At 41.9% G+C, this 13,671-nt stretch overlaps 1 long non-coding RNA gene across 1 annotated transcript in view; it reads right to left on the reverse strand.

Annotated features, from left to right (window-relative positions):
- Positions 1-13,671, reverse strand: part of LOC310703350 — a 140,182-nt gene that overhangs the window by 22,089 nt on the left and 104,422 nt on the right. Inside the window, exon 2 of the long non-coding RNA XR_014524089.1 lies at positions 6,865-6,915. This is a non-coding gene — a long non-coding RNA (uncharacterized lncRNA). The remainder of the gene's footprint in view (positions 1-6,864; positions 6,916-13,671) is intronic.

A 13,671-nucleotide genomic window follows, 5' to 3' on the forward strand; every position in this document is an offset into this window, starting at 1 on the left:
CCTTTGGCCCTGACTTCACTCATGACTATGGTCTTGGTCCTGCAATTTCTGATATGTCTTGTGGCTTACCACAGCCTGCTGCCTGCTGCCCAGCTCTGCCGATGGCCCAGTGATGAAATAACCTTGTGAAATGTTTTCAGAAGGTGTCCCACTTGTGGAATCCTTCCTGTCTCTATGGATACCAGATAGAACAAACAGGAGCGCATCTAGCTCTCTTCAGCTCCTTTGCTTTTTAGCCAAGGTATTCATTGCCATCACAAGAAGTGCGGCACATTATTTCTCAAGTATCATAAACTGAGAGTTACTAATGAGAGCTCTACAAGCCATGGCATGCAAAGGATCACACTAGCAAAGCTGCATGGGGGAACGGTGGCTGTTTCATTATATTAGCAGCAATTATAGTTTTGCAGCACACCCTGCCAGGAATTAAGAAAATAAATGGATCGAGAATTTATCAACCTCCTTTGATGGCCTTGTAAACCATTCTCCAAACTAGAAACCAGGAATGTATTAAAAGGGCTATATTAGAAGGATGGAAAAATACAGCTTAAGAAAGGCATAGAGTATTTGCCCCCTCAGAAAAAAATGAACACCGCTGCAAAAAGAAGTCTGATGTTGACTCTGAATGTTCTTAATCCAAATACAATTACGGACTTCTTTTTTAACCTTGACATTAATGAGAACAACAATTCCTGGGTTCAGCCCTGGGTTCAGTCTTGTTTTGTAGATAATAAGGGAAGCCTGTTGGGCAGTTCATCTTATCTGCATTGTTTTAGGCCTAGGAAATTGTGGCAAAAAGACTATGCAGGTGGAGTTAGGGGTACAGAAAGAGCTAATCACAGCCACAGGCCAGGGAATAGAGGTGGATAGAGTCTCAGAACTCAAAGGGGCTGCCATGAGGCCAAGTGTGACCTGAACACAAATAGCATAACCCAGGTCAAATAGCATAAGATCTTGTTGGGCAGCCATAGTCCTCAGCAACTAGGGATGCTCCTGCTGAGGAAAGGAAGGAAGGAAGGAAGGAAGGAAGGAAGGAAGGAAGGAAGGAAGGAAGGAAGGAAGGAAGGAAGGGAGCAACAAAAACCAAAGAGATGGTGCCTCAAAGTGTGTACTGTTGCAAATTGGTGGTAGTGGGGAAATAATCTGGATGTCACCTGAAGAGTCCCTTAAAATCATAGCTGTGCAATTCTTGGTTTAAGAATGAAGTCTGGTCAGGACTGCTGGACACTGTCTTATTGCCTCTGTCAGAGTGATTGACTATCCTGCTTCTGTAAGGAAACATTTCTCAATGGGTGGCCTTTTCTCAAAGGAGAGATCCATTCAGGAATCAAGGCTTAGCCTCTCTCAACCCTGCTTCTGCGGCAGGCGATGCCACCGAAATGTGTACGTGCGTGAAAAATGACAATAGACTAGAAGTCCTGCAGCTGGGTTTGAAAGAGGCACAGAGGCCTGATTTTGCTCTCTGTGACAATTCAGTGCTTTGTGGCACTGAGGGCCTTCTTCGAAACATAAGGAGCAGGATCTTTTGGCGCTGCGATGCTGTGAACTCCATTCTTAAGCTTGGCCTGTATATATCTGTAAATAAAACTTAATGTCCTAGAAATGCCATCAGCCTCTAGTGACCTTCATTCCATAGAAACAAAGCCCATGCAGGAGCCCCTGAAATCCATGGGATTTAAAGATGATGCAGAGTCTTGGCAAAGCTCTTTATTATGACAGGTAACTCAGGGGAAATGTTCATTATTCCATGTGTGTGGAACAGATCCTAGCCACCACGTGTTCTCTGCCGAGGACTGGTACATATAGAATAGTCACTGCATTGAACAGGCTTTAATTTGTTCCCTGAGTGAATTAATTTAAGACGCCATTTCAAAACTAGATGTGAAATGACCATTGGTTCTTATTACACATGCCAGGCATAGCAAACTTCCTAGAAAGGGGTTTTTAGCATCACTTGACTAATTTTGTTGGTTTTGAAAAACACTGTTATCATCCTTTTTCTTCTGCTTGTAGACAACCAAAGGTTTGGATTGACTTTGCCCCCTCTTTCGGTGTTCTCTTTCTTTTATTTTTAGTCATTTAGCTATTTTAAAATTGTGTCTTTACATGTAGATGGGGATTCATTTTACATATATTGAGGTTCCTCTCCAAACATATACATAGCTGAAAGGAGTCAGCTATGGATGAGGCAGAAAATTGGTTTGACTCACCCTTCCCAATATAGTCTGTGACACAAAAGTCTGCTATCCTTTGAAATTGTAAGTCCTCTGAATTTTGTGATAATGTTGTCCAACAAACAACTGTGTATATTAGAGGAAAGCATGCATAATAGTGCATGTACTTGTGAAAATAACATACAAAAATACATTACACTGGAGGGAAATGCTTGCAAAGTAGAGCCTACTAAGCAAATATTGCACACAAAGTGTGTATATTTTGAAAAATGCATGCTAAAATGTTGGTGACTATTCATGATGATTTTTTTAAAAGGAATTGCAAACTGATGTGGCAATGTGGCAAAATTATTAAAAATGAGAAACTGAAGTTGACAAATTTGTCCATCTAATGCAGTCATTGCACACTTTGCATTACTGTAATGTACTTTTTAGGAAGATGTGGTTCACCAGAAAGCTCAGCGAGAAAGAAGGATCTGACATATTAATTCTTAATATTATAATTCTGATTATATTTCCTAAAATTGCCTATTGTCTTCCTCAGTATCATGATAGATTGTGAGAAAATTTCATCCTTATTTAAATAATTCTCTCTATTTTAAAATCTAAAGTGTGTGTGTGTGTGTGTGTGTGTGTGTGTGTGTGTCTGAATAACATTAATATTTATTAACAAAATTACCACCTGTCTGGTTCAGAGGGATGAAAAACTCCACAGAGGTTTGACTCCAGAAAGTTAAATGTGGTAACTCTCTGTACTATTAAACATAAAGTTTTGATATCACAGAAACAGCTCTGCAGAAATTAACTGCAGGTCTTTAAGACACAGTGTTTTATTTGTGTGCAGCTAGCATTGCGACAAATTTTGTATATTACGTTTTAATGATTTTATCTCTGTGTCCATACAAACTTAAAGAGTGCTATTGCTCCTGTAAGAAAACTGATTGGACTGCATGGTTCAGCAGATTGAGTGCAGTCTGTGCTCGTGTGTTCATGAGTGTGTGAGATAATTACATCCATCCGTGGCACATAGGCCCAACTGGTTGGCTAAGGGTGAATGTGGTCCTTAGGCCATAAAATGTTAGTCACCTGGATATATTTTTAAAAGTTCATGTCATAGGTGGGGCAAGTATTTTGGAGGAAATAATTATAACAATTTTGATGTCTAGGTTCATGCTTATCCTCAGAACTGGATAAGAACAAATGTGAACTTTAAACCTGAGTAGCTATGTGAGATCTATTCTACAGTTCCTGTTGCTAAGGAAACCCTTCCTTTTGTCTCCTTTTTGTTCAGAATATACTTGTTTTATCTAGGATCAGACTTGCTAGTGACGTTACCTTCACAGTTGTACCTGGAAACCAAAATGTGAGAGCTGCCCATGAAATAATGCAGAGTTCAGTCTCAACATGTATGCCGCAAAGATTTAGGACAGGGGTCTGCAACCTTTAAGACAAAAAGAGCCACTTGGACCCATTTCCGAAGAAAAAAAAAACACTGGGAGCCGCAAAACCATTGCGACATTTAAAACAAATATATCTCCGGAGCCGCGATCTGACAGCGGGCGGGAAGGTGACGTCAGGACGGTGCGTGACTAACGCACGCACCGCCCCCATGCGACGTCACAGCCAGTACAGCGCCCGCCACAGTGGGGAGTGTCGGGGCGCACAATGCGCCTCCTCCCCTCGCTAGTATCCGCCCCGGAGCCGCGGCAAAGGTGTAAAAGATGTGGCTCCGGAGCCGCGGGTTGCAGACCCCTGATTTAGGATAATCAAGTAGATATCTTCATTTTTCATTCAGAAAGACTTTGAATGTCAGACAAGGCTGGTAAGAATAAATTCAGAAGTTCTGGCTTACTCCTCTCCCTTGCAAAGTGTTTCCATTTGTGCTTTCTATATATCATTCGTTTCTGCGAGCATTAAGAGATTTCCTGAATCTGTTAACAAAAGTAGTCCAATGAAGTTTCCGATAGATTTTCCCCACAGGTTTGTTATGGTTCCTTATCTTGGACTGGACAGCTGTTAGAGAGAGGACACATTCAAAGAGAGGACTGACAGCCCTTCAAATATGACTACCATATCCTAGAGCAGATGGCCTCCTAATGAGCCACAGCGGGATATTTACAATGCGGTCAAACCAACAATGCATGTTTGCTAGATGGGCACATGATAAGAGCTGAAGCTCACAAAGTTTTCCTGTTAGTGTGCTAGAGAGAACTCTGAGAGAAACACCCACTGTGCCCTGACAGGGGGGAGCCATAGCCATTTATAGTTTCCTCACCTGCCTGAGCACGCCCCTCTTTTGCCTCACTTTACTCTTAACTCTTTTTCTCATCACAAAGCCAGAAATGTAAGAACAATCTGCACCTTAAACTAGACTTAAGCATGAATTACCATTTTAAGCCTGCCTGAACAAAGCTGCTGAATCTATTACTCTGCAAAAGAAACTCTGAGTCGGTAAATGTTATTTTTTGCCTTTTACAAGACTGCTTGTGCGAATATTGTTTTAAGGAGGAGAAAAGAGGAAAATACCAGGAGAATCCAGCCTGCCTTAAAGTATCCTAGATTACTTAAACTAAAGGGCCCAAACTAGCCTATCTAAGCTTCCTTTTAAGCTGCAAAGGGATGCACTCTGCTGAACTCACAAACGTGAGGAAGAAAGGATAATATCTAATAAATATATCCTCTTCTAGCATCTGTGCACATCCCTACACCCCTGCTAATTCACAGGCAACCCAGAAGAATGAAAGTCCATGACGTGCGCATGTGTGCATTGCCACCTGCAACATAGCACACATGCAATACTGTTAGGGACATTGCAATGATTTACATTTAATTGCCACTTTTCCTTAGCATTTAGCTTTCAGACAACCTCTTTCTTGGCCACATTAGCAAGCAGAACAAATTCAAGTATAAATATCCCAGTTATCCACCATACAGTAATTGTGGGGCTAGATGATGTGCAAACGATGTCTTTTCATCTTATTTTTTTAAAGGAAAAGTGTACAGGGAGGTGGTGATCTGGAGCAGAAGGGAGGAGGAAAAGCTGCGTAACCCTTTCCTTCTCAAAATCACCTCCCCAGCTGCTCTCCCACCTGTGGCGAGGGATGAATAATTTCCTCTGAGGAAAGAGAAGCAGCTTGGGGAAGGTGTGTGTTGCAAGGCATGCTTTTCCATTTATTTAAAGAAATCTATCATTCTCAGATGAAAGAGCAGCACAGCTAAGAGAGCAATGGATGCCACGTAAACCCAGAGCAATTACCGAGCATCCCAGTTTGGAGACCCGTTATAGCTTATTAAACTAAAATACCGGCGAGAACCAACAACATAGGGTTTAAATTAAAATGTTTGTCCTAGAAGACCACTAAGCAAAAGAATGACTGATGGCAAAACTTAACAGAAATTAGGTTTAGAATGCTAATAGCACCATTACAACATGCAAAAGGAAACAAAAGCCCAGTCCTATAGTTCGGTGTCACAGAAGCATACCTGGACAGGGGGTGGCTTTCCACCTGGTCCCAGAGCCTGGCAAGGCATGAGGGACTGTGCATGCATCCACAAAGAGTATGAGATCTGGCCTGGATTTAGAAGTGCAGTGCAGCACCCACCCTATAAGTGGCAGTATTCTGCCCACTTTGTGAGAAAGTAGTGGCTTGTTGGCTTGTCTCTTATGCCCATGGCCTTCATCATTTTGCCAACTCTATCCTGCGTGTGGAGCTTAGCAATTGGTTCTGTTGACTTTGGAGGTGTCCATGTGGCTGTGGCTGTTAGTGGAATAGTGGAATCAGTAAGACCATGTTCATTGTGCAGTACTCTGAGACACCTTTATGTTGATTCCTGAGAACCACTCCTTAGGGCTACGGGGCCAGGAATGGGGCCAGGAATCCTGAAGATATGGGGCTAAAGTTCCCTCACCAGCTCCAAATGTGGCCTGTATTAAGAACTGGGTCAACTGACCCAGGTAAGTAGTTTCCGTACAGTAGGCTTTCTACATAGTTCTTGTATAGCGTCCAATGGAGTCATGGCCCCAATTTCCCCATGTCTTGCCTCTTTGTGTGGGGCACAATGTAACTTTAATACTGGACAAGTGACCACATTTCAGTGGGCCTACACTGAGTATGAATTACTGAGGTACAAGCCACACTTGTGACAGTGGAAATATTGCGAAGTTACCAAAGTATTTATCCCCCGCCCCCACTGGCTATTTAACTTCAGTAGATAAAATTAAAAGACACCTCACTCCACTCCAGCTTTAAGTAGCTAGAAGAAAGCAGCAGAAGGGAACTCACACAGGTGCAGAACAAAGCAGGAACGAAAAGCTTAAGCTGATGGGGAACATCTCACTTCTGAATTAGGGTAATTACAGGCTATTTCAATTAACACCCCCTTTTCCCTAGGTGCCTGGCAGGTTCTGACTGGCATTTGATGAACTAATTGGTGATAAACTCAGGAATTCCTCTTCCTAGAAACCACACAAACATGCCCTTGAGAAAGGTACATTGTTATCAGTTTTTCGGGACTTAAGCCTTTGAAAAGACAGATAAAGGAGACCAATTAGCAAAATATTGCACTAAGCTGACATCGCAGAGGGGTAAGGAATGAAGCGTCAGCCACACCAAGTTTTCAAATAACTTTTAGCAACCTTCATAGGAAAATGTCCAGACTTTTAGATGTATCTTACACCATTTAAACATACCATGCCAAGTGCTGAGCAGCACATCACACCACCATCGCGGTCTTTGGAAATCTAAAAGCAAACAAAAACCAAAAACACAATTAGTCATAATTAAATTGAGTCCAATAAATGTATTTTGTACATATAGGATGAATCTATTGATCAGATTTGGAGCTGAGAAATAAAGCGTGCATTCATTTGCGCTTAGCACGAGGTCAGCTATGTAGTCCTGAAAATGCATTTTCTTGTTGTAAGAGACCAATAAGGTGAATTAATGTAGTAAGAGGATACATTATTGAGGAGCAGAATGTCTTACTCTAGTCAATCTCACTATGCCAGTTTGGCTGCAGTGGCACAAGCCAACATGGTGTCCTCTGGATGTTGCTAGGCTACAATTATCACCATCCCTGGCCATTGGCCATGTTGGCTAGGACTGATGGGAGATGGAGTCCAACAACACCTTGGGGGCACAATGTCAATTACCTTTTCTCCTGAACCACCAGCAGTGCCAGAATCTGTGACAGCAGCCAAACTGGGGTTGCTAAAGTGGATTGTCCAGAGAGAGGAAGGGCAACATTTCCCCCCTTGTTCCCTCCCTGGTTAGATGGGGAGGTAAATGTCCCATGCCATGACGGGAAGGAACACTGCAAACTTCTGCTCTTCAGATCCATCAGCCCTGTTGTATAGGACCAAACTGCTACTTTCTCTCTTCCACACAGTAACTGTTACCATTTGTTTTGTAGCTGCTTTGGCCTTTCCTCTTGCAAATTACACAGCAGATGAATGTAACAGTTGTACAAGGCCTGTGCAAATGAGATTCTGACCAACACATGAAACACTACCCCATCCTCCATGTCTAGTGGTCTGCCAAGGACCTGGAGGGAATAAAGACCACTGGTTTTGCTACCCATATGGGACAAGCATGCTGCCAAGCCCCTAAAAGCCACACGGCATGGTTGGTAGGCTGTGTATGCTAGTATGGCAGGTTCACAAGGTTTTTGGACCTGGCCTATGTAAAATAGATAATTAATTCAAACAGGGGTTGTGTTTTCTTTTTCTTTAAAATAAATGCTAATGTCTGTCACTCATGCCTATGGAAAACGAAAACAAGAAGCGCTTGAAGCCAACAATCAAAGCTCCACGTCTTTTAAGAGCCGCTCTTGTAAGAGTCAGACAAGCCACAGACGACATGACAACTCTGGGAAGATCACATATCTGACACAGGGATACACTTGTAATTAGCAACTCCTGTTCTATGACACCAAAGAACTGGCAAAGGAGGGGGGGGGAGAAGAAAAAGAGAAAGAGAAGGGAAGCTGCTCATTAGAAAAGAGTCCCACAAGCCACTTCACAGATGTCTCCAATGCCCTCCAAAGCACTTTGAACAGCATGAACAGAAGAAGGAACATTTCTCATTGAAAAATTGGTGTCAAACAATGAATGGCCTGTCACTGGTTCTGAAAAGGAAAGCAACTAACCTGCACTTTTTAAGAAATGGTGATAAAGCACAGTAAAGCGTTACAGACAAAAACTGTATATACACCACCACAAAGTGAAAAATCTGACAAACTAATTAAACTCAAAAAGTTAAATGCGTTTTTGCAGAAAAGCTTGCATGACAGCTTTGGCCACAGATCACACTCTTATGTACAGTTAACACCACACCCAGGCATTTATTTTGAAGAAGGGCATCGTGATTTCAGTGGAACTTGAATGCCAAGTAAACTGTATTAGGATGAACCATTGAAGCCCATGTGGCTTAGCTTTCAATACACTCCTTTGTAGCTAGCAGGAAAATCAGGGAAATTTACCTGCTGTAAAACCAAGGAAATGTGTTTGAGTCAAAGGATCAGGTGGTTCTCACTGCATGATCACAGACATGCCAACAAATCTGAGCAATGTCACATGTTATTGAAAATGGCTGTATTTATTTACTTTGTGAAAGTTCTAAGCATATTATGTTTTCTGTATACACAATCACACAACATTTGACCCATATTATAGGGAATCTCCCCCCTCCCTTGTTTGAAACTTGCACAGTGGCAGTAACGTCTGTATAGAGCAGGCATCCCCAAACTCGGCCCTCCAGATGTTTTGGGACTACAATTCCCATCATCATCCCACTGGTCCTGTTAACTAGGGATGAGGGGAGTTGTAGTCCCAAAACATATGGAGGGCCAAGTTTGGGGGTGCCTGGTATAAAGCTGTCACCTGGGCAACACTGGGATATTTAGGTTTTCATATTCTCCCTCCACCTTCAACAGTTCATCCTCACAACAACTCTCTGAGGTAGGTTAGACTGAGGGGCAGTGATTGGCCCAAGCTCTCAGCCAGTGAGCTTCAAGGGATTTGAACCCTGGTCTCCCAAGTCATAGTTTAACACTCCAAGTATTGCACCAAACTAGGGCTCTCTTAGTTCCTTCTCAGTGAACTACTGCTATTCCAGAACTCACGGCATGTAAGAAAGTGTTATCCACAGCCTCTGTTTTGCACACATTATTCATTACACCTGTATTACATTGTTAGCCTCGCAGACACAAACTGCTTAATTTCCAGCAGACAATGGAAGACTCACAAAGCATTCGTGGTAATTATGAAACAGCAGTAGATCAAAAATTGGCTGTACTGATCACAGTAAAAGATGGGGGAACTGGCTTTTGCTTCCACTGAGCAGGAAATTTCACATCCTTAGCAGACCAGTAGCAATTTAATAAAGCTAGTCAGACACACGATCTTTGGTCATCTGCTGGCCTTGATATGACAAGTGCGCCGTTTCAGGAAATAACTAATATCCCTCCATGCAAAATGCCCTTCAGTTGCTAACTACAGCTCCCACTTCCCTCCTCTGTCCCTCCCACCATTAATTAAAAATTTCACCCCCTGCCATGTTGTCTCCACAGAATAAATTAGGCAGCATTGTCCAATGGTCCAGCCAGTTGCATTGAGGTTTATTAAGGCAGTGGGCAGAAATGGGTTGTTCCAGGTGTGTGAGGTGGGCATGGCATGGAAGGGGAGACTTACTCCTTTTCCAGACTCCATTAACTTTGGTTACGTGTCTCAACACAGTGTTTACTCTGGAAAACAAGGGTGCTGTAAGTCAAACACCTATTTTAAAGGCTTGTTTTCCTTCTGCCAGGCTTGGGCCAGCTAAGCTGGCACAAAGCCTACTGAAGAAGAAGAAGAAGAAGAAGAAGAAGAAGAAGAAGAAGAAGAAGAAGAAGAAGTTGTTATTATTTATACCCTGCCCACCTGGAGTTTGGAATAGGGATAATAATGATAACGATAATAATTTATTACTTATAATCCACCCATTTGAATGGCATAATTTATTCTGGCATAAATCGCACTGCCTTCCTATACCTTGGATTGTTTTGCTCACCGCGCTTTTCAAACCTACAGCTATGAAGGATTTGGCAGTGGCACAGGTATAATAATAATAATAATAATAATAATAATAATAATAATAATAATTTATTTGTACCCCGCCCATCTGGCTGGGTTTCCCCAGCCACTCTGGGCGGCTTCCAAAAAGACCAAAAATAAACTAAGATGTCACACATTAAAAACTTCCCTGAACAGGGCTGCCTTAAGATGTCTTCTGAATGTCAGGTAGTTGTTTATCTCTAGACTGCGACAACCATTTATGCTCTTAAATAAAACAGCACAAGCTTTCAGTTTAGTGCTAGGGCTCTGTACATTACAATCCATGTTATGTCCCCACCTCTGAAGTCCTTTCGTTTTATTGCCATATTACTGAAATAAACACGTTACTGAGTATATTTTCCTTTCTGGGCCAATCTACCTGAAGTTGCAGTTCATTCCCAGTTCACTGCTGTTGACTGCAATGGAGTCACACACCTGTGGTGAGCGTGGCCCTGCTGTTCTTTCTGCCTCCCCGCTAATCCACAGCAACATCTTCATAATCAAAAGACATTAACATGCTGAAATGTTCATCCATTTTACAGGGAAAGAACTCTCTGAACAGCAGGCATTATTTACAGCTCAGCAAACAGAACTCTAATTAACCCCAGCAACCTGAGAGAGAAACCTAGCTAGTTAAGGTCAATAGATATAATAATTTTGAGCATAACAGTCTAACGGACCATACAGCAGTTACAAAGCAGAACACAGGAGGAAAATGCATCAGATTTGTCCTCCTAATCATGGCTAAGAGAGAGAGAGAGAGGTAAGTTTTTTAAGAGGATGCATATTTTTGGGCATAGCTGTTTACAAACACAGCTCTATGCTGGGATTCAGGGTTGGCTTGCGAGTGTAAGGGTCTAGGCATCAAAAGAAATCCAAGTTCATGAGGACTAGCTACTTCCCTTTGAGTCAGCTCCAGACACACAAAGTATAGGCTCTAATGAGGCCTAGCAGGGGTCCACATTTGACCATGAAGCCATTTCCCCCAAACCATACCTACCTGCCCCACTCCTGATGTCATATGTGAGGGTAGATGGGAGGCAGGTAGAGGTGCGGCCTTCAATTTGAAGTGTGTTTTGAAATGAGAAATCATTTGGAAAAGCATTTCAAAGGCAATGTCACATAGTGCCCATTACTGGTTCTATTAAAACCACTTGGAAATGCACTTCAAAGGTGCCGAACAGCCAATATCAGTTTCTGTTGGCCCGAGCAATGCCCATCAGATTCTTGTGAAACCGCTTCAAAATGAGACACAGCCTTTGCAAATGCATTCCCAGGTCATTTCCGCTAAAGATGTATTTCAAAGGCATTGTTGTCACCTGAGGTCATTATGCCGCCAGGTGATTGACAGGTGGGCAACCCCACCCACCTGTGAAACGGGGCCCATGGGGCTGGTGAAGATAAGGATCACAGCCTGTCAAGCTGAACAGGTTCCCCACCTCTGGTGTAAGGGAGAAATGGACAGGGATTCCCCAGACAAAAAGTGGTTGCTACCCAACCACTTGGATCCCATTTTTTCAACTTCCTTCACCATTGATAACTCATCACAGCTTTAAGAAAGAGGAAAAACAACTGCAGGAAGCCCAAAGACTCCTTTCCCAACAATGTTTATCTGTTATGTAATTATGGGATATCAGCTATTACAGTGGTACCTCAGGTTAAGTACTTAATTTGTTCCAGAGGTCTGTTCTTAACCTGAAACTGTTCTTAACCTGAAGCACTACTTTAGCTAATGGGGCCTCCTGCTGCCACCGCGCCACCAGAACCCGATTTCTGTTCTTATCCTGAAGCAAAGTTCTTAACTTGAAGCAGCATTTCTAGGTTAGCGGAGTGTATAACCTGAAGCGTATGTAACCCGAGGTACCACTGTATTGCACTCTTACAGGTGTCAATATGGTTCCAATATAAGAGGTTCAGGAAATGGTATTTTATTCCTTCATTACCTGAGTTCTCTAGGTCAAAATGGTACTTTTGCTTACTCTTAACCTTCCAAAGTATGTGCACCTTTCTTTGTTATTGCATCAGCTTCCTAAAAAAAAGAAACAACCCCCCCCCCCAGCATCCTGTCCTGGCAGATAGTTATTCTTATTATTGGCTGGTTCTCTTCTCCTCCTCCATATTATTGAACTTTATCTTTCATCTTTCATCTTTATCTTTCATCTTTCATCTTTCTTATTTATCTTGTACCTAAATCCACATAAACATAATACTTCATTTTGTGAAACTTTGCCTTTCCAGGCTATTTCTAAGCGACGCAGATGAAAGTCAGGTTTTTAGTGAGCCTGTGAAAATCCCTGCAAATCATTCTTCTTTGTTTTCCTTACTCTGAACGCTCATTTTGAAAAGATCACCATGAGCTACTAGCCAAGCTGGTTGACTGATTAGGCATACAACTGCAGGCCAGCAATGACAAGCTGTATATGAATTGTGTAACTCATCAACCCAGAACTAAGGATAAAGAATATTGGACTGACTTGGTTTTAAAACAGTCTGCCAAGACTAAATAACTTTTCCATAAATCGTATTATCAGCTTTAATGTTTGACTCTCCTGCCACACACTGACAACAGGGTGTGAAAATCTCTTTTCAATAAACAAAAATGACTATAATAAACACAAAGTTGTTTCCAGGCTGAGATATTTTCTAAAGAAGCTATAATCAAATACACAGATGAGCGCAACAGGACCAGGCATGCCCAACACATAATTTCTGCTGAGAGACATTTCATGTATCCAGAGCAAAATGGGACAAAGTATTGATAGAAATAATTCATCTTTTGCAAAGGATTAGTTTGATCTGATCTCCTACCACGACAAAGCTTCGCTAATGAGAACGTCTTACATGGAAAATGGAAAAAGACAACTCCTGCACAAACCTGTTTTCACAATGCAAGTCTTTAAGAAAATATGAGATAACCTTTTAAGTGAGGAAGAAACGAATTAAATCTTCTTTGGAGGCAGTTGTGCAGAGTTATGGTTTTGAATATACGAGATCAGATTTCCCAGATGAAAACTTTGCATGGTTTTTGAAATACATGCTTGATCTTCCCAATCCATGCCCAGGTTTCCTTTGGTCCACATAACCCACAACACATCTACATTCACAGGGGGTGAGGGAGAGGTTACCTTAATTTTGCTAGTGATTGTCTTAATCTGACAATTTATGGTTGAATACTCTTAATGTTTTAAATAATAACTAAATAATCCTAAATGTGCAATAGTTTTGAACATCAATGTGCGTTTTAAATGAAGCAGTTAAGAAATGCACTGCATGCAAAGCAGACGTCAAATTGCTGGAAGCTAGCTCACAACCCTAGGAATTGTGAAGACCTTGAGAAAAAAACGGAATAACTTTTATTGTGAAGCTCCTTGTCTGTAATACTTTCACTGCACAGTGAACACCTTG

The sequence above is a fragment of the Podarcis liolepis genome (assembly GCF_965112155.1).
Source record: "Podarcis liolepis genome assembly, chromosome: 1".
Taxonomy (NCBI): domain Eukaryota; kingdom Metazoa; phylum Chordata; class Lepidosauria; order Squamata; family Lacertidae; genus Podarcis; species Podarcis liolepis.